At 37.3% G+C, this 27,031-nt stretch overlaps 1 pseudogene across 1 annotated transcript; it reads left to right on the top strand.

The window, feature by feature from the left end:
• The first annotated feature begins 497 nt into the window (after positions 1 to 497).
• On the top strand, positions 498 to 23,493 carry LOC103723510 (annotated as a pseudogene). Its single transcript, XR_005506716.1, has 9 exons — positions 498 to 982; positions 1,186 to 1,377; positions 1,479 to 1,644; positions 3,897 to 4,302; positions 19,031 to 19,049; positions 19,143 to 19,394; positions 19,602 to 19,793; positions 19,874 to 20,039; positions 22,890 to 23,493. The product of XR_005506716.1 is annotated as an uncharacterized LOC103723510 (transcript).
• The last annotated feature ends 3,538 nt before the right edge of the window (positions 23,494 to 27,031 follow it).

Here is a 27,031-nt window from a genome sequence, read left to right on the forward strand (position 1 = left end):
CTTTGCCTGGCATTATACTTCATGCTCTCTGACTACTAGTGAGTCTTAAAAGCCCTCACAGAAGTAGCACACAAAGGACTCATGTCAAGCTCAGGATTAATAGTTTGTGAAAACTAACTAGATGATAAAATAATAGCCTAAACTTGTTTTTTGCACCCAATATGTCTATTACTGTACCTTCTTCCTTTCCCTCAATACACAGTAGCCAATTTGCATTCTTGAAGCATTAGTCACACCTCTCTCTTACTGCTACAAACTGATGGTCATTAAACGCAACAATTTAAAAGAAAAAAAACTCTACTTTTGTGATAATGATTGAAATCCCTAGTGATTTTTTTTTTCGGTGTTCCCTTGAGATATAGAGAGATCTAAAATGTGGAAACCATGTATTGAAGTGTTAAACAATTGTTCATTATATTTAGTTGGTAATGTCAGCTGTTTCAATTGATAAATTTCCTGCAGAGTTGTCACCAATGGGGCAATGACCTAGGTCGGCGTGCTGCTCGTATTACTCTAAAATTTATTATATCAATGAGTTGGGTTGGGACCAGAAACCTCGATGTTGTCTCAAAAATTGTTTGGCTACATTTAATAGTTAAGTTGACCATGATCATGATCCATGCAAATGCTTGCACGTCCCCGTTAGACTGTAGTGAAAGTATCCAATTCCTCTATAAGAAGGGAGCACTTGTAGCTTAGGATGTCACACAAGAGAAGCCTCCTTTCTCTGCCAAACCCAGTTCACATCTGAATCAGGCTACCAGAGATGAAGTCCAGCTTCCTTCTTCTCCTGTTGTTCTCAGTGGTGGCTCTTGGTGGTTCTTTTAGGGGCCAAGCTGCAGGCCTAGAACATCACTTCTACAAGAAGAGCTGCCCACAAGCAGAGGAAATTGTCCAAGACATCATATAGAAACATGTTGCTGATAACTCCGAGTTGCCTGCGAAGCTCCTCAGGATGTTCTTTCATGACTGCTTTGTTAGGGTAGGAATCAAGACTTGTGCAATTCTAAATGTCTTGCGAGATAAATTTCTCTGCCATGACCCTTCCATCATAATCTTTAGCGTCACCAAATTCAATGCATTGCAATATGAAGATTTATTGATGCAGTCTTAAAATTATGCAATCCCTTGCATGCATGTAAATAAGGCTATTGTACTGACTAGATCCTGGTTCTTGCTGCATAGGGCTGTGATGCTTCAGTGCTTATCAACTCAACGGCAAACAATACCGCTGAGAAGGACGCCGTTCCAAACTTATCACTAGCAGGCTTTGATGTCATTGAAGAGGTGAAGACAGCATTAGAGAGAGCTTGCCCTGAGACCGTCTCCTGCGCCGATATAATTGCATTGGCTGCTAGGGACTCAGTCTCCTTCCAAGTAAGTAGCGAACTATTTTTGCGCAAAAAGAAAGGAGCAACGTACCTCTAGTCATAGATCTTCGGTGATTGGTATATGAACCAAGATATATCCATTGGCAGCTTAAGGAGTCTTTATGGGAAGTTCAGACCGGCAGGAGGGACGGCACCATTTCCCTGGCATCAGAGGCCCGTGCCAACATCCCTTCGCCCTTCTCCAACTTCACAACTCTCGCCGGTCGTTTCGCAAACAAGACTCTTGATGTCGAAGATCTCGTCGTCTTGTCAGGTAACGTTATTGAAGCATTTACCTGAAGAATTGGCAGCCATTTGAATTATTCCATCATATTAAGCATGTTCTGGTAATTTGCTATGATCTGCTCACCTTTTTCAGTAAAAAGACTTGGCTACCTGGTAATGAACCTGAGACTCATGTTTTAGCATTCTTTTGTCTCCAGTGAATTAATGTTTTAGAATAACGTCACTAAAATGTCATAACTCATAACAGCTCTCATAATGGTTTTGGAGGGACCGGTTATGTTGAGATATATGTCGTTGTTGTTCTTTCTCTTTTGATAAAATATCAATATCTCTTCTTACTGGTTCCTCTTTAGATCATGGCCACAGAAATGCTCTTATAAATCATTTCCGTTACAAGGGTTAATGGCAGTTGTTATAGTGCTCATAATTATCTAGTCAAAGGTTGGACTAAGTGCAAACTGTTAGTTTTATAATCCTAATGGATGAGAGAAACTCCTAGAGGTAATTATGTGATGAGGACATTACTGAAACTTTAGTAAATTTTTCAAGATGCTCCTATACGTTTGAGGGGGACCTTGTGGCCTCTCTCGTGTTCCTCAGAATTCTCCTATGAAATCAAAGAACTTTTTAGTAATTTTTCAAAAATATCCAGTCAAAAGGCTGGACCGAGTAACTACTAATTGTTATTTCTATCACAATGATCAATGACAAAAAATCAGAGAGGCTGTTATAAGATAATGACATTGCTAGCTACATTTTTTTCAGATTTCTCTGTGAAATCTAAGAACTTCTTAGTAATTTTCCTGTAAGATTTATCGTGCCAACAAAACTGGGGAATAATTGGGAGACAACATCTCAGCAAAGTCAAAGAAGCTACTCTATCATCCTACTTAAATTTGGAATATGTTCTACCTGGATACCAAATTTTCGCTTAAAAAAGCCTCAAGCAGCAGGCACTAGGTGCGTCCTGAAAGTGATTAATAGGGAGCCTTTCAACATTACAACATTAACATGCATCTAATAATTGTATTATGGGGAAAAAAGGCATTTACCTATTACTGAGATGGTGCATTTGATTCTTTCTTCTCCTTTCTTTAGGCTTCAGTATTGTGGAAAGAGAAGTGACTTGCGATGGAAAGAACCAAAATATTGAAATAAAACAACATTTGGCGAAGGTGAGTTTGAATACCGAAAAGAAAAGAATCCTACCTAATTTCATCATCAAACAAAGCCAAAAACGATTGATCGAGCGCAACTAACATTTCTAGGGAAAAAGTTAGGTCCTCAAGTCAGCTCAAGTTGTTAGCGGGGAAGATCCAAGATAGGGTTGATAAATGATTGAATAGAGATAAGGCTAGAACCATAGTTAAAAATAGTGGCCGTTATAATTTCCTTATCACCGGCATAACAAGTTTGAGATGGAGTCTGTCCTTATGGTGGTCTCATCTCTCAAAGCACAAAATTTGCCCCTTGACATAAAAGAGTGAACCTTAGGTACTGGATATGTCAAGGACCCATGGAATTATCTAAAATATTAGCTTTTCTCATCTAGCTGAGGTTTCATATGTAATTTGTTTTCTTTTTCTCATATGTGAGAATGTAGTATCTCACTATTGCTCATAACGATTATAATGGCTCATACTTTGTAGAAACTTTCTAATAAGTATGTCATGGTAGGTTCAGAGTGGAACAACTATTAAAGCTAAAAATGACATCTCTCTGTTTATTTTTCAGACAAAATGGATTACATCACATACAACTAATCTTAAGAAAAAATAGCTCTCAACAAATATTGTTGGAGTGACCGAGGACCACTTGGTCCAATGAAACTTGAACGCCCTAATGATGTTTTCCACTAGATTAGAGATCGTTTGAAAGAACTTTTTAATCCTTAACAACCAAGTTCTCCACCATGTTAAATTTGCTAAAATGTTCCACCCAACCTGAAATGGTTCTTAATTCTTTTCTTCTTCCATAGGCTAGCTTGATAATAAGGAACACTGCATAGCATCTGCCTTTAATCACAAAACAATAAACTTCCACAATCATGCTTTACACATACATAATTATGTTACACAAAGACTTGCCTATCGATAAGCTCATCAGCCCAATATCTCGATACATGCCAGTCAAAGGCTTGTGGTTTTATTCTTGTGCATTGTGAGGTAACTCCAAAATGATCCCACATAAGATCAATAATTTGTTTCTTGTTTATGGCAACGCACCAAAAAATTTAGGAGGTCAGATGATAGAAAATTTTCGATTTCTGTAATTAGGCAGGTGCGCACACCATTGGAATAGGACATTGCAATTTTTTCAGCAATCGATTGTACAACTTCACAGGGAAGGGTGATGCCGATCCATCTCTCAATGCAACTTATGCAGCATTCTTGAAGACCCAGTGCAAGACTTTATCTGATAACACCACTACAGTACCTATGGACCCTGGAAGTGGCCTTAATTTCGACACCCATTACTACGAGAACTTGAAGTTACATCAAGGATTGTTCAAATCTGATGCTGCACTCCTAACTGACCAACATTCAGCCAACATTGTAGACAAGATGCTCAATGCCAAAAACTTTTTCAATGCATTCAAAAATTCAATAAAAAGGATGGGAGCAATTGAAGTACTAACTGGGACAAATGGAGAGATTAGAAAGAAATGTAGTGTTGTGAACTCATAGTGAGGTCTTGAGACGAAAGCATGCACGTGAAGAATAACTATTTAATTTTATGCTTTAACCTCATGAATTGCAGTGAAGAGTTTCAATAAAAATTCTTGTAAGAAAATCGGTTGTACTGTGCGATTGATTCCAAATATGTTGTACTGGAAAAAGGTAATCATTTAATAAGAGACGAGTTCCTTTTTTCCATTTCATGTGTGGACATGCTCATGTACATAAGAGAAATACAGGAGTATCTGAAGTTTCTTTTTTTTATTTTAGCCGAAGTTCTTTCCTATTAATTCATTTCATGAAGAAATGAAATGAGGAGCACTACATCCTAAGATATCGAGAAAGCCACTTTGTTCCTATTGTACAAATCTCTCTAGCTTTTAAGTGCAATAGAAGTCCACCATAACAAAACAGAAACTTGACTTCCCGAATAATATCTATCGACACAATAATTACTTTGAAAATCAATGTATTCGTTTCTTTCCATAGACAGAATAAAATCAGACCATCCATGAGCTCCCAATTTAGCATTGAAGCAAGTACAAATAGTCTTGGTAAAGTATATGAAAAAAATATATGTATCGTCTTTACAATAGCACTGCATAAGGCACAAGGAAAAGGCCAATTCCTCTTCATGAGATTTGTCAACTAATATGGAATAATGCCCACTACTTGATATTGAATACTGGCTCATTATGAAAGATTGTAAACCTATCTCGTCTTAGCAACAAATGTTATCACATAAGCAATGAAGGTGTCAAATACAATGCATGAACACCAAAGATATATATATTTATCTTGTACCATATACTCAACATATTCATGTTTAAATATGGGTTAAACCCCATGAATAAAGTAAAAAAAAATTGCTTTGTTTTTTTCATGGTATTAGAGCCCTTAGCTAGATCTCCCTTTTCTTGTTGTGGCGAACCTACCAGTATTCAAGTATTTCTAAATCCTTCCATAGAGATCCTATTGAGGCCCCTGCTTTTTCTTCTGAAGGTGGATCTCGAGCTCTCCTCGATCCCTCAACCTTCTCCTATGCTCCAAATGTCATGTCCCTAACCCTAGAATCATAATTTGAGTGCAAGACAACCACCACATACTCACAGAGGTTGACCCTATAAACATGCAAGACATTCTATGTATTAATGAATTCAACTTAATCTGGTGACAACATAATTAATATACAGGCAATGGTGATAATCAGAACAACAAAACTATCAAAACAAACTATTACATATATCCTACACACCAGCAAAAGTTATAAATAGGGTTCTTCATCCAAATTTACAACTCAAAACTTCTATTATTTAAGTCATATATATATATAATCTTCAAGCAACAAATTTTTGCAAACAATCTGATTAAAACTAGATTTATTTTAATTATGCAGCCTTACCTCTAGATGCTCTCCTCAAAAGCTGATATCAACCTAGTCATTGGCCCTTGGATTTTAATACACACACACACACACACACATATGTGTGTGTGTGTGTGTAAGTGAAGATAATGAGCTTCACAACTCAGTAAGTAACAAGTCCATTTTATAGAATTGAATCAAGCCATATTAAGTAGTTTAGCTCAATTAAATCATATAAGATATTATACATACATTCAAGTAAATTCATATCATTTACTTTCAATAGTATCCACATATTGAAACAATGCATTTTGTCCTTTCAATAATGTCCTCATAATGAATTGATACATTTTATCAAAGTAAAGTAGAATATCCAAATCTTATAATCAATTATATTTATATTTATATATTTGAACTTGGGTAACAAGTTCCAATCCATTTTAGCTCTATAGCTCTGATTATAACGGCATTTATACCCCTGCAACTCAAGCATGCCCACGATTACCCCCGTGGCGGGGTCGCCACATTTATACCCTTATGACAGGGTATCACCACGATTACCTCCATGGCAAAGTCGCCACATTTATAATCCTGATGCAGGGTATCACCATGATTACTCCTGTGGCAGGATCTTCACATAATTAAGTCCAGACCCATATGTAGTCAAGTTGAGAGTTAGGTGATACACATATATATACATATATAAATCCAACCTTCTTTTATTTTACAATACCACTTTGAATTGTACAATTGAACATACAACAATTATACTCTTACATGCTTGATCTAACTATGATAGGTGACACCATGCAATTTAATTAATAGAAAAAAAATCATGAGTTAATTTTTCATATTTATAGAGATTTTATATGCAATTAAATTTGGAATTATCATAATAATTTGCACAAGATTGAATACAAGATATTTTACAATTAATTCTAAATAAACACTATAAAGCGAAGATGTTACGTACCTTGCAGATGTCAACAACTAGGTAATTTAATCACCTCACAAGATCTTTGGAAACCTTATAATCCCAAAACCATGCAAATTGAATCAGTGTCATGCTAATAATTTAAAATAATTTCTGAAAGTTTTCAAGCATTTGAAAAATTCAATTTCTAACTAACGATCGTTGTAACAGGGAATATTACTGCTGTTCTGATAATTAGACCACTACCTTGGCCTGTTTTCCTCTACAATTCTAGCTCAACCGAACCAAGAACAACAGATCCTCTAAGAAGAACAATTATTTTCAAATTTTAAGAAGCGTGAGGTGATTATTCACAAATCATATTCCCTCCAAATCAAGTGAATCAACCGAAGATAACCCAGATCCAGCGAATTAACTACGAAAGATCGAATGGAAACCCTCAAAGAAGACCAAATAATTCCCAGATTCTGAAAAGTGAAGAACAAATTCATCAAGAAATCCCAATGACTTCAAGTCAACTGCACCAGCCAAAAATTAACCAAAATCCAACGAATCAACCACCAAAGGTAGAACAGAAATCCTTGTAGAAGGTAAACAATTGACGAATTCGTCAAGAATCCAACATTACTCTGTATCAACTGACGATAACTCAAAATCCAACAAATTAGCCAAGAAACATCAAGAAACCCTCAAGCGCTCCAATCCAAGCGACTCGAGCAACCAATGATGGCCCAAATCTAGCGAATCAAGGGCTAAAGATCGAATGCAGAGCTTAAATGAAGCATTAAAACTACTCAGCTACACAAGAAAACAATGAATTATATATATATATATAAAAGAAAATGCAAATAAAATAACCAAGGAGAAGCCCACCCGGGAACCGACCCTATCTCGGACGAGTACCGGCGGCGGCGAGGGGAGCTGGGGCCGCGGTCGCGCAGTCAGGATCGAGAGAAACAGGGCGCTGCTCTGTTTATCCAAAGGAACAAGGGCTTGGGGGAGCCCACAAGAGAGGATTGTGTGCTTGTGGGGCGAGACGCTGGGACGCGGCGTCCGATCGGGACGAACACGGGATTCGTCCCCTGTTCCACTGTTCGGAAAACAAAACGGCGCCGCAATTTGTAGACGGGCCGATGTGGGTTTGGGCTTTGAGCCATAGATGGGCTCGTGGCTGCCCACGGCAGCAGCCACCATCCCGGCCACCACCCATGGCCGACGATTCTTTTATATTTCAATGAAATAAAATAATAAATAAATAACTAAATAAAATAAATAAAAAAATAATGAGTGAGTGGTAAATAATCAAATCTAAATAAATAAATAAATAAAAATATTAGTAATTGTTTAACCAATTTTATCACCTAGTTAGAAAATTTGTTAGAGAGATAAATGGTCATTAGAAGGATGAAAAATTAATTTATACTAATAATTATAATATTTTATATATTTATTATTGTATTATACTATAAATATAATATTATATTGCATTATATCATAATACATTGATATGTTATGTTAAATAATTTAATATTATATTAAATTATTATTCTATAATACATAATGTTATAGTACTATATTATAATAATATTATATTACATTACATTAATATTATATTATATCATATATTTATGTATTAATACGTATTATATTTTATTATGCTCTGTTGTATAATACTGGTAATGTCCTTTATGGTCATTTTGTCACACAAAAGTACTTTTTCAGTTTGTTTACCAAATACATGTTAAAGTGCCAAAACACTTTAGAAATGTAGTTACCAAACAGCAAACAGCTTTTTATAAACGCTCTGCTTCAGACAGCTCTACTTCCAACAGCTCTACTTCCAAAAGCTCTACTACTAACAGCTCTCCTAAACAGGGCCTAAGTCTAATCTTGATATTAGCAGGATGTCATGAATCTCTTAGGGGTTATTGCACTTTATAGCACTCAACAAGAGATCTTCCTTGCCCCTTAGAAAGCTGAGAACATAAATCATGTGAGAAAGTTATAAAAGTTAACACTTTACGAGTAGGTCCCCAATGTGGTAGACTTTATTTGCAAACCCTATCCTCCAAGATTATTTTTTTTTTTGACACTGTACAGAATTTATAGTTGATGGTGGGATATATGGCCATCTCTGATATTGCTATTGGTGTATTCTCAAGGTGATGGGAAATATTCTTTTACGAACCCCAGGGCAAATGCACTATTTGTCACTTGCTTCTTCCTTATGCCACTGTTTTTTTCCCTCACCAACCAATTTGCCATTTTCTTCACCTACTCCTTCCTTCATGTAATGGCAAGAGAAAGGAACGTACATAGATTGGCTCAATGTTTAATATAACAATTATTATAACTCACTTGTGAGGGTCTGGTCCACTGACCGGCCTGCATTTGATTTGAGCTTGTGGGGCCGCCTGAAGAGAATAGCCCAGCACTTCACGTGCGCTGCATGTGAAGCAGCGGGGGAGAAGGACTCTGACTGGGAGTCTCCCTCCTCCCCGATTTTGATAGCAGTTGCACCCAAATATTAGGTAATTTAAGGCGATCCGAACATCGAAAAGTTTAAATTTTTGCCTATATGAGACTCCCTATTCTTCCCCTTTGAGATCCATCAAGGAATAGGGCTAGAGTTCTCTTGATTTTAAGCTTCCTTCTCGAGGTTTTTCCTCCAATTTTCATCAGAAAGGGTCGTCGAAAAGCTTTGTCGGACGGAGGTATAAGTTCTTCATCTCTTTCCCTTTCTTTCTTAGAGTTTTGGGCCTTCGTTTTCTTGGATTTGGGCCAGCAATCGCTGGAGCTTCATCTGAAACAGAGCACCCCTGTTTCGGTCATGATTAGCCACCGTCAGCTGCTGGGTTCGGTCGAGGTTGTGGCCAACTGAGGCCGTCGTCGAGTGGGCAACTGGGTCACCACAGCTGCCACCTATTACCAGCGAGAGGGAAGGAAGAAGAGAGATGAAAAAAAGGATTCTTCCCTCTTCTCTCTTTGCTTTCTCTCTCTAAAAGATCTATGGAACCCAATATCGGGTCCTGATGATCTGATATACAAATCGAGTTGATCCCTAAAAAGAGGCTTTGAATTGCCCTGGTGCCCGGGCCGCTCATTGGATCGATCACCTCGGCCCTATTGAATGTCCCTAAAACCTTCATTGATGAACCATATCCATTAATCTTGGCTTTTAAATAGGTCTAGCAGAGTCATCTAGTAAAATCCGATAGTTTAAGACAAAAGAAGTAAGTAGATCTTGCGCTCCTTATTGTTTTTTAAATTATCATATTTTTTTACATAAGATTTGCTTGTAGAAATATCATATGTTTTTAAAAATTATGGATCAACAATTGTCTTACGAAAATTATGCTTTATTATAAAAAATAATTTTATGAATATTTTGATGAAAATAGCTTTGTTATGAAATATGAATCTAATCATGACATTTATTATTTTTTATCTATTTATATGTTTATTTTAAGAAAAATATATAAGTTTTCTAAAGGCTCTCAAATGGCCATATATGATTTCTAGAATTGAAAAAATTGATATTCGGAGCTAGCATCCATACGAACACATGCCCTACCAGTAAGTATAAAGTTGGCATATGAAATATGAATCTATATTGATTGCGAACATGGGCCATATCACGGGCATTAAATGATTGCAGCACGAATATCTGTGAGTAATATTTTGAACTATGATAATGGCTAAATGGTAAAAGAATGATTTATGTATTTATTTACAAAATGAACTTAGAACTATGTTTACAAAAATGATGGATGATTTAGACATACATAATTGAATTTATTACTTGTTTTAATATACTCTACTATAAAATGCTTTATTTAGGCAATAACTGCTATTTTTATTAAATAATGTATTGACATAGAAAAACTTATGCTTAATTCGGTAAAGTAACAAAAGGTTTACTAACTACGCTGTGTCGCTTATATATCTCTACTTTTATTTTTAACATCTTAGAGGTTTTTGCACTTTATAGTACTCAACAAGAGATCCTCTTTACCCCTTAGAAAGCCTAGAACATAAATCATGGGAGAAAGTTATATTGATAAGCAATACCATCGATGGTCCTCCTCGATTTTTTTTCCAACACTTTACAGAATTTATGGTTGATGGTGGGATATATGGCCATCTCTGATATTGCTATTGGTGTATTCTCAAGGTGATGGAAAATATTCCTTTACGGATGGTGACGCTTGGGCAAATGCACTATTTGTCGCTTCTTCCTTATGCCACTATTTTTTTCCCTCACCAACCACTTTGCCATTTTCTTCACCTACTCCTTCCTTCATGTAATGGCATGAGAAAGAAACATATATAGATGGCTCAATGTTTAATATAACAATTATTACAACTCAGTCGTGAGGCCCTGGTCCATTGACCGACTTGTATTTGATTTGGGCTTATGGGCCTGCCCGAAGAGGCCAGCCCAGCATTTCACGTGCACTGCACGTGAGGCATCGAGGGAGAAGGACTCCGACTGGGAGTCTCCTTTCTCCTTGATTTCGATCGCAATTGCCCCGGAATATTAGGTGATTTAAGGCAATCCGAACATCGAAAAGGTCAGATTTTTGCCAACATGAGACTCCCTATCCTTCCCCTTTGAGATCCATCAAGGAATAAGGCTAGAGTTCTCTTGATTCTAAGCTTCCTTCTCGGGGTTCTTCCTTTGATTTCCCTTGTTTCGGTCATGATTAGCCATCATCGGCTGCTGGGTTTGGTCGAAGTTGTGGCCAACTGAGGCCGCCATCAGGTGGGCAACTGGGTCACCACAGCTGCCACCTATTACCAACGAGGGGGAAGGAAGACGAGAGATAGAAAGAAGGATTCTTCCCTCTTCTCTCTATTTTCTCTCTCTAGAAGACCTATGAAACTTAGTATTGGGCCCCGACGATCTGATCTACGAACCCAAGTTGATCTCTGAAAAGAGACCTTGAATTTTGGGCCTTCGTTTTCTTGGATTTGAGCCAGCAATCGTTGAAGCTTCATCCACAATAGAGCACCCCTATTTCAGTCATGATTAGCCACCGTCGGTTGCTGGCTTGGGTTAGGGTTGTGGCCAACTGAGGCTGCCGTCAGGTGGGCAATTGAGTCACCGCAACTGCTGCCTATTACCAATGAGGGGGAAGGAAGAAGAGAGATAGAAAGAAGGATTCTTCCCTCATCCTCTCTACTTTCTCTCTCTAGAAGATCTATGAAACTCCATATCGGGTCCTGACGATCTGATCTACGAATCCGAGTTGATCCCTGAAAAGAGGTCTCGAATTACCCTGGTGCTCGGGCCGCTCACTGGACCGATCACCCCGACCCTATGGAATGTCCTTGAAACCTTCATTGATGAACCATGTCGATTAATCTTAGCTTTTAAATAGGTCTAGCAAAATCAGCTAGCGAAGTCTGACAGTCTAAGATAAAAGAAGTGAGTAGATCTTGCCCTCCTTATTTTTTTAAAATTATCATATTTTTTCTACATAAGATTTGTTTGTAGAAATATCATATGTTTTTAAAAATTATGGATCAGCATTTGTCTTACGAAAATTATGCTTTATTATGAAAGATAATTTTATGAATATTTTGATAAAAATAGTTTTATTATGAAATATGAATCTAATCATGCCATTTAGTATTTTTTACCTATTTATATGTTTGTTTTAAGAAAAATATATAAGTTTTCTAAAGGCTCTAAGATAGCTATGTATGATCCCTAAAATTGAAAAAATCGATATTCGAAATTAGCATCTATACGAACACAGGCATTACCAGCGAGTATAAAGTTGGCATATAAAACATGAATCGATATCGATTGCGAACACGAGCCCTATTACTGGTATAAAGTAATTGTAGAACGAATATCTGTGAGCAATATTTTGAACTATGATAATGACTAAATAGTAGAAGAATGGTTTATGTATTTATTTGCAAAACGAACTTAAAACTATATTTACAAAAAAGATGGATGATTTAGACATGCATAATTGGCTTTATGACTGTTTTAATATATTCTACCACGAAATGCTTTATTTTGGCAATAACTGTTATTTTTATTAAATAATGCATTGACATTGAAAAAATTATGTTTAATTTGGTAAAGTAACAAAAGGTCTACTAAGTAAGCTATGTCGCTCGTATATCTCTACTTTTGTTTTCAACATATTAGAGGTTTTTGCACTTTATAGAACTCAACAAGAGATCCTCTTTGCCCCTTAGAAAGCTAAGAACACAAATCATGTGAGAAAGTTATAAAATTGATCCATAATACTATCCATGGTCCTCCTCGATTTTTTTTCGACACTATACAGAATTTATGGTCGATGGTGGGATATATGGCCATCTCTGATATTGCTATTGGTGTATTCTCAAGGTGATGGGAAATATTCCTTTACGAATGGTGATGCTTGGGCAAATGCACTATTTGTCATTTGCTTCTTCCTCATGCCACTTTTTTTTTTTCCTCACCAACTAATTTGCCATTTTCTTTACCTACTCCTTCCTTCATATAATGGCATGACAAAGGAACGTTTTTTCCCCTCATCAACCAATTTGCCATTTTCTTCACCTACTCCTTCCTTCATATAATGGCATGGAAAGGAACCTATATAGATGGCTCAATGTTTAATATAACAATTATTACAACTTAGGTGTGAGGGCCAGCCTAGTCCTTTACGTGCACTACATGTGAGATATCGAGGGAGGACACCGGCTGGGAGTCACTTTCCTCTCCAATTTCAATCGCAATCACGCCGGAATATCAAGTGATTCAAGAAGATCCGAACACTGAAAAGCTCAAACTTTTGAATTATGATATGGCTAAATGGCAGAAGAATAATTTATATATTTATTTGGAAAACGAACTTGGAACTGTGTTTATGAAAAAGATGGATGATTTAGACATGAATAATTGGCTTTATAACTTGTTTTAATGTACTCTACTATGAAATGCTTTAGTTTTGCAATAATTGTTATTTTTCTTAAATAATGCATTGGCATAGAAAAACTTATGCTTAATTCGGTAAAGTAACAAAAGGTCTACTAAATAAGCTGTGTTGCTCATATATCTCTACTTTTATTTTTCTCTCTAGGTGAATAGAGTCAATAAGAACGAAGAATAGTTCAGGCTTGGAGTCCACACTAGCAAGCTTGGCGAATTATATAGCAGAATTGTAGTTCTTTAATTATTTATGAATTTGTAGCTTAATAATCTTCTAAATATTGAGAATTATGGGTTGGTATTTATGTTTGATGCATTTTCTCTAAACCAATATTGGTTGTATTTAATTAATAATAAAATTAAACTTTTATTTATTATATTTTTTGAAACGAATTTGGAAATTAAGATAGATTTGAAATTTTAAATGAAACGTTTGGTTTCGTGTTATCGTGAGTTATATCCCTCGATAGTACGAACATGTCATGTTCCAAATCTAGGGCATGACAAATCATGCTCCGGATCTAGAGTGTAACAATAGTAACAACCGTTATAGCAAGTTCAGCTTGGCCTCTCCCTTATGTTATATATGTAATAACAGGAAAAGCTACAGGCCGTTATAACATATTTTGTAGTGCTATGTAGTGTTTTAACAATCTGGTAAAGACAAAAAATGGCTATTATTTCTACTTATATCGTTTCTCAAAATAAAATAATATGTTCAAATTACATTTTAACCAATTTCCCTTTCAAAAGAGATGGTACCTTTTAAAATAGTAATAATTTATTACCTGAACAATGATTTGAAAATTAACAAGGTTATTTTTTAATTATTGCCTATTATATTCGTCATAATATTATTATAATGATCATTTATTGAATATAAAAAATTAAAATCAGAATGCAAATAACTGTTATTATGACTATCATGATGGTCAATAACAATTTGTTCCATTATATAAGGGAATAGCACCACTAATGATGGCTTTTATGCACCTTACTGGCTTGTTAAGACAAGAAAAATCAAATAACCTAACAACCTTGATCCTTCTCAAAGTTTTTGTGCTCCAAGGTTCCCATGCTCAACTCTTGAGGCAGCTCTGACCTTTAACAGCATTCTTCCTTAATTAGTACTATATTGCATGTCTTTCTTAATTTGATTTCTTAAAGCTCTATAGGGGTACAAAGTTAACAATTTTACAAGCATGTTTACCCTCTTTCAACTTCTGCAAGTAGGTTTGCCTGGGCGCGGCGAAGCAAGCGTTTCCAGCAGCTTCGCTTTCTTCTTTCTTACAGCGACAACTAATAAGTAAGATGAATGTTATTTTCAAATCGATTAATAGATAGTCTAATCCGATGAAGTATAGCATCCAAAAGATCAAGCTTTTATTAACCTTCAAATCAAAGATCGTGACAGCACATTACCTACGTAGCATTGTTGTCCACGACCATTAAATATTCAAATTGCCCAAACTCCTATTAGCTTTCGAATCAAACATTGTTACACACATTACCGACCTACGTAGCATTGTTGTCCACGACCATTAATTATTATAATCATCCCCCGAACACCAATGGAGTCAAGGTATAACATTACGTTGCTTATTTGATAACGGAGTCTTAACTCTTAACACTTATAAAAGAAGGCTTACATTTCAATTGGATGCCTATGTTCTAAAATAATTGACCCTATCTATGACCCTCATGTCTTCTCTCGCTTTGCCGCATAGCTTAAACTATGGGCCGGCGCCATAGATTGTTCAATGTAGCCACGTGGTCAATGCTTGTCGGCACCGACAACTGGTGGATAAGACGTTCCAATGCCTCGTCACCATGTTTTTTGTCCAGATATCACCGCGAACATGCTATCGATTCCGAGTGTCCCTTTCTCTCTTCATGAAAAATAATATACTAAGAAGGGTTGTTCTACAGCACTCCATAGGGCATTTGTTCTAATTGACGGATGCTGGGTGCGGTTCGTATTATTTTTGAAAAAAACTTTATTACGGTGATCGAGTGAAACTAGGAGCATGCTGCTGGTGGGATGCGGCTGCTCCACAATATCTATAGCCTTTTGAAACCAGGGTTCAGAGTGTACTGCCGGTAGGATGCAGTTGCTCTACGGCATTCATAGTTTTTTAGATGAGTGCACTTTCCATTAGGCTACTCATATTTAAAGAAAGGCAAACAATGTTGTGAATTAGCTGACATCTTATGCGGCTCATTACTTTCAAATTTTGTCCGGAAGGACAACGTCTCTCTTCTGTTTTTTTTGCTTTTTTTTTTTTTTTTTTCCTACTCAATGGATATACCTACATCCATTGTGTGAGTCTCCGATGTACTTGGAAAAAAAAAAAAAAAAACACTAATCTGAATGACTGAATGGCCTTGATTTACCTACCGGCAACCTGTTGTACCTGGATTTTTTTTTTCAAGGGTATCTTGGAGTTTAAAATGGTGGCTGGCAGGTGCGGTAAATTATTTGAATGTCAAGGGTGTTTTGGAAGTCGCTTCCCCCCTCTCAGCTCCGATGACCTACGGTGGCGGCGACGGCAGCAGCGTCAAAGAGGGAGCGGAGGAGGCGGGCGAAGAAGAGGATCTTCTTGGGAGGGAGAGCCATCTGAAACCATGCCATCCTAGCCGCCGTCGGGGCTAGTGGAATCGCCGGACCCTACCGCCGCTCTTCTCCCGCACCACCACCCCATCACAGTCACCATGTTGGCCATGGCGGCCATGCTCACCTTCCTCGCCCGCACCACTATTGTGCTGGTCCGGTATCACTGCCTAGCCCAGGGTTGCGCCGGCTCCACCGCCCCCACTGATCTGAAGCCCCCTCCGCCGACTCTCCTACCGCCGCCACCTTCTTCCCTCTCTCCCACAAGCTCGACCAACGAGGGTTCGTTTCTGTCGTCTGCGGCGCCCTCCTCTCCCTCCCAACCACTCGCCTCCTCCTCCGCCACCTCCACTCCATCCTCCCCTCTGTCCAACGCCGCCGCCGCCTCCACCTCCGCCTACCGCCTACGCCTCCATGGAAGAAAGGACTTCAAAAAAAAAAAAAATGTATATATATATATATATATATATATATATAATATTTGGTGAAAACGACAATTCATATAGAGGTTGGGGTATATCTCCTATCGATGTCTATAGAAATTCTCTAGAATGCCGAGTGACGAAGGAGGCGACCCAATCTACTATATTGTTCGCCTCCTTAAACACATGTGCTACTTGAACATCTCTCAACTCCTAAATCAATCTATGAGACTCTCGAATGAGGAGATGACCGTTACCATACATGTCCACTCTCCAAATTCAGTCGATCACCATGAAGAAATTCTCCTCAAGGCAGACACGCTCGGCGCCCAATTAAAAAGAAAGTTATTCTAACCATCCTTGTCTGATGGACATCTAGGGTCTTTCCTATATTTCTATACTATATTTCAATAAAAAAAAAAAGAACAATCGGTTCTCTTTCGTAATACCGATTGTTGGATCTCATCTTACGTAGATCTCAAAGCTGTCCAAACTTATTCATTCATTACCTATACAGATCTCAAAGTACTTATTGCACACAAGCAAACGAGGCTACTCTTATAAACGAGAATCCGTATAATTCCAGTTTGGAACTAAATCAGTAATTACTCAGGAGGGACCATCAATTTGCAATCGGAAGTGGGTCAATAAAATATGCTATTATACTGATATAGAGTTGATCATATTTTTAGATGAGAACTCACATGAGTAGTGTAGAGTTGGTAGTGGTTCGATAAAATATACTATTATACTCACACAGAGTTAATCATACTTTTAGATAAGAGCTCACACTAGATTGAATGGTGTAGAGTTAGTAGATTCGTGAATACTTCATATGCTAATAGTGGTCGTAGTCAAAGGTCAAACTGATGAAACTTTAAAGAAGATGGTGGTGTTGTTATTTTATGTGCATGGAACGTGCCTCATTTTTTTTTGGGTTTTTTTGGCCTGTGCGTTGGATGGAAGCCCATGGGAAGGCAGTCGTGAGACGACACGGCGCCTCGATGCAAGGGATTATGTGATGGTTTTAGCTGGCGAGATTGACTCCAGTAGCAAGGATAACCTGGTTGCACGTTTGATCGATTAAAATATACAACGAATTATGAAATGATAGAGCTAAAGAAACTTCTCATCAGAATCCTAGTTGGATACATCGCATGCAGTTGTTGTGCTTTATTGACTGTTGCTGCTATCTTTAAGCCTGTTCTCATGTAGGAAGGTTCCTTATCATGTACAGGATCAAATCAAATGGTTAAGCATACCAAACTTTGAGAAAAAGGTCCAAATTTGATCGTAGCTGCTTACCATTTGAAAGCACAAATGGAAGAAGGAGAGTGACATTATATTGAATTGTATCTGTATGGAAAATATATAGTAGGTAGAATGCTGCAAGTAACAAGCATAGGTCTAGCAATCTATTATGGCTTTAAGAAACCAAAAACTTGTCCTTTATTGCTCTAATTTGAGCTTTGACTCCACATGTGGTTCAGCTTCAAGTATGGTGAAACACCTTATTACCTACATATAAAGCTCTAGGTTTGAAGTTATCAATTCCATATTTAAGCTTTGCAACCCTTCCGTAGCTCCACTCTTAAAAGCTCAAGGTTGGTTGGCTGTCACTCGAAATCCATGAGAGTGGATTCAATTCAATTAAGATGAGATGTGATCAAGATGTTAAAAATATCCTGGGTAGAATTTGGTAGAGCTACCGATCGATATCGTGCGAAGCAATCTTAATGCTTTTTACCGCAAGAAAAGCAATAGGAGTAATCTAATCAAATAATGAAGCAGAACAAGATTTAACATTGGAGGACTGCGGTCCCGATGATGAATAAAGTCCAAGTAGTGAAAGGACTAATGCCCATAGATCATAAATTCTAGTTGTAAGGACTAAGTTTCTGATTTTAATTTTATTCCATGGTGTGTAATTTCTAGTTGGTACTTCGGTGCAATAGTCTGTGTATAGACATGGTAGTTTGTGAGTACTTGGTTCATAACAAGAGGAACCACATCAATTATGAGGACCAGTAATTTGTGAAAACTTGCTCCATAATAAGATATAGTATATATGGACTGTGGCCTTTGGGCAGGCTTCCATTTCTACCTTCTTCCTTTCTACTCAATCCTACATAAATAGTGACTGCATAGGAGTCATGTTGTTTTTTATTGAAAATATTGGCCACATCTATCTCAAACTTGAAGAACTGATAATTTTTGTTTCTTTTTTTTTTTACTTTCTCTCAGATAGATTAAAAGGTCTCTGTTATTAAATGCAATTATCCAAAAAACTACTGCATGGTGAACTTGTGACAATGAATAAAATGCCTAGTGATGGTTCTTCTTCTTCCCTTGCTATATAGGGAGATCTAGATTGGCAAACTCTGTGCTGAATTATTAAAAAGTGGTCTATGGAAAGATCTGGCACCTAAATTAAGGTAATACTTAAGTATTTCTTATCTGTATTAGTGCACTAATAATTAGCCAGGTCTTATGCAGGGAAGACTCTGATCCTGCCTATATTAAGGGAGCACTTGGAGCTCATGTTGTCACACCAAAAAAAAAAAGCCTCCTTTCTTAGCCAAACCCAATTCACATCTGCATTAAGCTAGTAAATATGAAGTCCATCTTCCTTCTTCTCTTGCTGAACTTGGGGTTGGCTCTTGGTGGTTGTGTCAGTGGCCAAGCTGCAGGCCTAAAACATCACTTTTACAAGAAGAGCTGCCCTGAGGCTGAGCAAATTGTCCAAGACATCATATGGAAACATGTTGCTAAGAAGCCGGAGTTGGCTGCAAAGTTCCTCAGGATGTTCTTCCACGATTGCTTCGTCAGGGTAAGGATCAAAGTTCGCGCAAATGTCTCGTGAGATAAATCTCTCTGTCATAACCCTTTGATCACATAATCTTATTAGTGTAACCAAATTCAAAGTGCTCATATAAATCAGGGCATTACAAAATCTTGTTCTATTTAACTTGCACAATTCCTTAAATGCATGGAAATGGTGCTGTTCTACTAACTAGCCATGGCTCTTGCTCCACAGGGTTGTGATGCTTCAGTGCTTATCAACTCCACTGCAAATAATTCTGCTGAGAAGGATGCCACTCCAAACTTATCACTTGCAGGCTTCGATGTCATCGATGAGGTGAAGGCAGAATTGGAGAAAGCTTGCCCAGATACTGTCTCCTGTGCTGATATAATTGCATTGGCTGCCAGGGACTCGGTCTCCTTCCAAGTGAGTATGGAGCAAATTATTTAAGTTACAAAGCCTTTAGTTATGATCATCAGTGTCTGAACCAAGATATTCATTGGCAGTTTAAGAGGCCTCTATGGGAAGTTCAGACCGGCAGAAGGGATGGCACCATTTCCCGGAGATCAGAAGCCCTTGCTAACATCCCTGCACCCACCTTCAACTTCACAACCCTCGTCCAAAGCTTCGCAAACAAGACCCTTGATGTCAAGGATCTCGTCGTCCTCTCAGGTATTTCATTATGGAAGTGCTTAGCTGAAGAATTAGGAGTTCCCTTTGAATTCTTCAGTCACATAATACTTGTTTCACTGCATTTTTATGATTTGTTCACCTTTTTCAGTATAAAAGCTTAGCAGCCAATTTGCGCGACGCATATATATATTTATATATAGAAAGAGAGAGAGAGAGAGAGAGAGAGAGAGAGAGAGAGAGAGAGATCTGAATTTAGCTTTGCTCGAGTGGATCTCTATTTAGATCTGGTCAAACTATATTTGATGATGGGGGTACTGTATCGATGATCTGAGATGTTAGATGTGATATACTACTTTAAAACTACTTCCATACTAAAATCATGCGATTTGTTATGTTAGATATATATTATTATATAATGGGATTTTAAATTTTAAAGGCAACTATTAGTCGCCAGGTGTTGATGATGGTCATTAGACAATGGAAATGGACAAAATATACCGATCTTTTCATTGTTTAAGAAAAGGTTTGCACTCACATTAAGTTTCCCAAAAAAAAATATTATAATTTGCAAACAATGATCTGGAGCTTTCATTATCTCAACTTTCCCCCTCTTCATTTTTGACAGAGATTCAAACACATGTTCTTGTTGGATCCTCTTCACATCATGCCCACATAATTGTCAAAAAACAAACTTTTTTTGTTGTCATTATCCATAGTGTCCAATGTCAGGAGGCCAATTGCTGTCATTATAATGCTCACCACTTGTTCTGAAAACATCCAAGGGGATGAACTGGACAATTAAAAACAGGTATTTCTGTCATAGTGATCAATTATGACAACTTCTTGGGACTGTCATAAGATAATGACATCGCTGCAACCCTGGGTTAAAAGTTTCAGAGTTCTGCTACGAAATCTAAGAATATTTAGAGTCACTGTGGGGAAATAGGGAGATAATTATTAGGATCCCATCAAATTGAGGCCTACATTAACAAGTATCTCTTGAATTTTATAATTAAATCTGATAATCACAATGAGGGCATAAACATCATTTCACATTGGTAAAGAGTCGTCTTAATAAGAGGTGACTTTTTACGGGTGTAATCACCTGAAGTAGTTGGTCTCTGGAGAAAGCTTAAAATAGCCCATGGGGACCCCTTCTCCATACACACACATACAGAGCTCTCTCTCTCTTCTTTGCAAATCTCAAACAATGCTGTTCTTTATTAGGAATCTTTATTTTAGAGTCATCATGTTGCTCTGATATCATTGATGAAAATATATTTAATTAAAAAAAAGAAATAGATCCGACCTTGAGTCATGGAATCCATATAATCTATCACATTTCAAGATCCACAAGTTTTCTTCTAAGATCAGAGATTGGCAGAGGTCTTTCTGGAGAGAGAGCTCTGTATGCTTGTGTATGGAGAAGAGGTCCTCACATGCTAATTAAAGCTTTCTCCAGAGACCAACCGCCTCCAATCAAGATGACTCTTCGCGACTGTAAAATAAGGTTTATGCTTTCGTTGTGGTTATCAAAATTTAATTATAAAATTCAAAAGACACTTATCAATGTGGGTCTCAACTTAACGGGATCCAACAATCATAACATATGTTACAGAAGTCGAGGGAGCCCCACAACCCCTGCTGCTTTGCTTAGCTTAGCTTTGGAGCATGTTCTTTCCAGCTTGCTGACTCTTGCGGGCAGTGGATTCTAGCTGCAGCCAGTGGCTGCGTGCTGCATGTGGTTGATGAGGAACCTTCCAAGACTTCGCAATGGACATGCATCCAATAATTGCACTTGTTCTGTTCTCCAAAATATAATATTGCGTGCACATCTGTTCTCGATAAGATCAGTGAACAGACTCCAAAATGGAATAATTCTGGCCACAGCTCAGCTTTCTCAAGGACAAAGTTAGGTGCCGAGTCGTATCAGCTTGTTGAATGGGAACAACGTTCCAAAACAGGGTTGGGCCTCACAGGATACGTGATCAAACTGAGATAAGACTGGAAACGTGGTTGAAAAAGTAGCGCCATTGCAATGTCGAGGAAGATATCTGTCCTTTTGGTAACCTCTGATGCGCAAAGTTTGCCCCTCCACATAAAAAAGTGAAACCATTGCTCATAACAAATATGATGCCTCTAGCTCTGAGCATACACCACCTTGGTTTTATGGGAACCATCTATCCTATGAAAGGGTAAGCCAAGCAGTATTCTTAGGAATGGGTTCCCCACATTAGATTTTTAAAGATAAAGTTTTATGATGTTGGATGGGTGGATGCTTATGTTCATTTCATGATAGATGTTCAAATGAATATATAAAGCCAGCTAGCCATATTCAGACAAAAGACAGCAAAAAGAATAAAACTGTAGTAACATCATGCAGCTCATCTTTTTACATCAGGGGAAAAAAAAACAAAAGCGAAACTTATCTTTAAAAAAGTTAACATCTTCAGCAAATCTTGTAGATACAGCTGTAGGACCACTTCATCCAGTGACACTTGACCACTGGAATGGAGAAAGACCAAAGAGTATTTCTATTTCTTTGTATCCAAATTCTCCACCATATTGCTGCTCTTGAATGACTCCATATCTAACTCTGGAATGCTTTTTAGTTCCTCTTTTGTTTTTCTTTTGCAAAATGTCCAGGCTTGATATTAAGAACCACTGTCGCCACTCCATTTCGTCTTACTTTTAATCACAGAAGAATAAAATTTCACCATCATGCTTTACAAATTGAAAGAAACTTCATATTGTTAAGCCCATCAGCCTAATATTATCAAGGCTCATGTAACATAAGATCAACGATTGCTTCCATGATTATGGTACTGCATCACAAAAATTTGGCAGATCATATGACAAATTTTTTTTATTATTTCTATAATCGAACAGGTGCGCACACTATCGGAGTAGGGCTTTGCAATTTTTTCAGCAACCGGCTCTACAACTTCACTGGGAAGGGTGATGCTGATCCATCCCTCAATCCAAGTTATGCAGCATTCTTGAAGACCCAATGCAAAAGTTTATCTGATAACACTACTTCGGTGCCTATGGACCCTGGAAGTAGCCTTATTTTCGACACTCATTACTATGAGAACTTGAAGCTGCACCAAGGATTATTCCAATCTGATGCTGCACTCCTCACAAACCAACGTTCAACCCACATTGTGGACAAGATGCTCGGCACCGAAAACTTTTTCAATGCATTCAAAAATTCGATAAAGAGGATGGGAGCAGTTGAAGTACGCACTGGAACAAATGGAGAGATTAGGAAGAAATGTAGTGTTGTGAACTCATAATGAAGCATCGAGAATAAGTGTTTATGCAAGCATGCATATAGAGAGTGATTATGTTAATTTTTTATGCTTCGACCTCATGAATTGCTGTGAAGAGCGTCAATAAGAATTCCTGTAGGTAAATATGTTTGTATCCTGTGATTGATTTCACATATGCTTCACTTGATATTATTTAATAAAGTGGACTATTTCTCTTTCAAGATGCATTGGTGCATTTGAGTAAAGAGATAGAGAAAGGAAACTTTTTACAGCTTAAGGTGGTGAATTCCCACGAATTCATTTCATGAGAAAATGATACAAGTGAAGAGTAGTACATCCTTCTTATGTGGCCAATCATTCCAGTGGCACCTTATGGATCCGGGAAGAGGGTTTGTCTGGGGCATTCCGTGATATTTTGTTTTCTAATTTTATTGGGTGTGTTAGTACTCGCAAAAAGAAAAGAGGAAGAAGAAGAAGAAGAGTAGTACATCCTTGGACACCAGGAAAAATGTTTTACTCCTTCAAGTATAAATCTCTCTCTATCTCTCTCTGTCTCTCTATCTTTTTACATGCACCAGAAGCCCAACTTAACCGAATTCATTAATAGAATAATGACTCTGGAAATCCTTCTATTTTTTTTTCCATCCATAAGCTGATAAGCAGAACAGAGTTGAGCCATCCACCAACTCACATTTTAGTTTTCATGTAAGATCGAGATAAACTTGGTAAGTTGACATATAACATAGATGATACCTTGTCTTCAGTAATAAAATAAAAGCATTAGCTAAAAGAGAGGATCTTTAGTTTGCACTGGATTGGAGGGGATGCCCAAAATATTGTGGCTGCTATTGCAAAGAAGAAATTGGTTTCTTTGATATTGGAGAAATTATTGAAGATTTAAGCTTGCTTGAAGACGTTCCGTGAGTTGTGCCATCTCCCATGTAATGCGAGAAGGAAAACAGGTTGCCCATCCTTTATTTACAATGCTTGCTTAATTGGGTGTAAATTAGTATAGTTGAAGGATGCCCCCTCTTCCATTTTGAATTAGTTATTGGAAGAAGCTGTAACGAATTCTAAGATTTCCTCTCATTACATAAGACTCCTGTCAAAATCCTCCCCTTAAATGCGAATGATGTAAAGCCACACTAAAATGTCATTCCAATGCAAGCATCATGGGGAAAGGCGCCAACCATCTAAATGGAGCCCTGTTTCCTTTTATGCACAAAAGCCACAAAAAAAGGGAAGTTGTGTAGGTTATTAAGATGTATTTTAGAAACACATAAATACAACAATGTAAACTATAAGAACCAATAAGAAATTAGAATTATAAATTTTGATGAATATGGATAGACCTTAGTAGCAGGAAACGCCTGCCACTCCTGCTTCATCACCTAGAGGAGACGTGGATGGTGGAGGGCTTCTTGAAGAGAAAGAAGACAAGGATGGGCGAGTATAATAACCTAAGATCTCATCTAAAATGGCTAGCTAGAAATTATTATTTTACTTCTTTGATCCTATATAAATACTCAAGATCTACCCAGCGAATAACCGATGTAGGACTAAATACATACCTTCATGGGTCCTCACATATTCCCACTGTTTAAGCCCCAACGTTCTCGTCGGACTAAGGGTTCAAATCCATTCAAATCTAATCATAAGTACCACGATCGGCCCGTGATCAACCTCCATGAACTCGTGTTGTAGTATCTCCTAGTCCACATAGGCTATTGGCCGAGTTCTCTTTGATACCATTCGTAATGACCTAGGACTTCACCCAAAATGGCTAGTCAAAAAGTATTATTTGGGTTTCTTGATCCTACATAAGTACCCAAGATCTATCCAGCAAAAACTGATGTAGGACTAAACACACGCCCGCATGGGTCCTCACATATATTTGTCACGACACAGATCCGGAGCATGATTTGTCGCACCCTAGATCCGGAGTATGACATGGCCGTGCTACCGAGGGATACAACCCAAGATAACACGAAGCCAACATTACATTTAGCTTTCAAATCCATATCAAATATAATACAAATAAAAATCTAATTTTATTATTCATTAAATAAAAATCAATATTAGTTCAAAGCGTCTAAATCCAAACTTAAATACCAAACTTATAATTCTTACTATTCAGAAAAATCATTAACTATAAATTTATAATCAATTTAAAATACTAAAATTCTTCTACAAAATTACCAAGCTTGCTAGTACAAACTCCAAGCCTAAATCAACCTTCGTCCCTGCTAATCCAATTTGCCGGAAAAGAGAAAAATAAAAAGAGGTATATGAGTGATACAGCTCAATAAGTAAATCTTTTACGATCTTATCGGATCAAGCATACGTTTTCTATGTCAGTACATCTTTTTTAAAAAAAACAGATATTTCAAAATAAAGCATTTCATAGCACAGTATATTAAAACAAGTCATAAAGCTAATCATACATGCTTAAATCATTCATATTTCATAAACATAGTTCCCGATGTATAACAAATAAAATCATAAATCATTTCTTATTGATCAAATTACTTCTCTCAAACTAAATGTTAAAGTCACTATTATACCCGTGATAGGGCCGTAATCGACAAACAACAACTACTATTATCCATTGATAGAATCGTATGCCAACTACTATTATCCACTGCCAGGGTCGTATACCAATTACTATTATCTGCTAGCAGGGTCGCATGCTAACTACTATTACCACCTGAAAAGGTCGTATGCCAACTACTATTATCCGCTGGCAAGGTCGTATAAAACTGAATGTCGATCTACCCCACTTTCAGAGGCCATATATAGCCATCAAAGGACCTTTTTGCCATAGTCATTTAGATAATTTTTCTTAAGTCATATTTCTTGAATCATACATAAATAAAACTAAATGACTTTATAGAGTTCATAGCTCATAATTAAGCATTTAACAGTAGAATAATCATGAAATTATTATTTTCATAACAAACATATAATTTTATAAATATGGAGTTCATATTTCACAAATAGTACTTAGCAATAAAACAATCATGGATCCATTAATTTACAATAAATCATGAGTTCATAATATCGTATGCTTGTTCCTTAGTTTTAAGAAAACATGATCTCATCAATATTTAACACTATTTTCATATTTTCATAATACTAAAAATAAGTGGAAATTCGAAAATCAATAAAGAGCATAAGATTTACTTACAAGTTTGAAATTAATAAGGAGTACAAAGCTTACTTATAAGTTTGAAAATTAGTAAGGACTAGAAGACTTACTTACCTCTTTTGTCTTAGACCGTCAAACTTTACTAGGCAATTCCGTTAATCCTATTAAAAACATTAAAAGCGAGATCAATTTAAAATAAATAAGAAACGAGACGGTTGATCAGATGACAGTGTTCGGCGGTTCCAAGTGGGTCATGCCTGAGTGATTCGATCAATAAATTATAAGGCATGGACTCGATCAGAGTCTCGATTAATCAAGATAGTTCATCAATGGGAGTTTTAGGAACATTCAACAAGACCGGAAATGATCGGTTCAGTAGGCAGCCCGGACACTAGAGTGGATCAGGACCCTTTATAGGGGTCAAGTTGGATTCGTAGATCAGGTTAACATGACCTGATACTGGGTTGCTTGGACATTCTAGAGAAAGAAAGTAGAGAGAAGAGAGAGAGAACGTGGAGAGAGGAGAGAGAAAGTGGAGAGAGGGGAGTAGAGAGAAGAGAGAGGAAATAAGAGGGAGAAAGAGAGAAACAGCTCTCTCTCTCTCTCTCTCT

Source organism: Phoenix dactylifera, chromosome 1 (assembly GCF_009389715.1).
Source record: "Phoenix dactylifera cultivar Barhee BC4 chromosome 1, palm_55x_up_171113_PBpolish2nd_filt_p, whole genome shotgun sequence".
NCBI classification, from domain to species: Eukaryota; Viridiplantae; Streptophyta; class Magnoliopsida; order Arecales; family Arecaceae; genus Phoenix; species Phoenix dactylifera.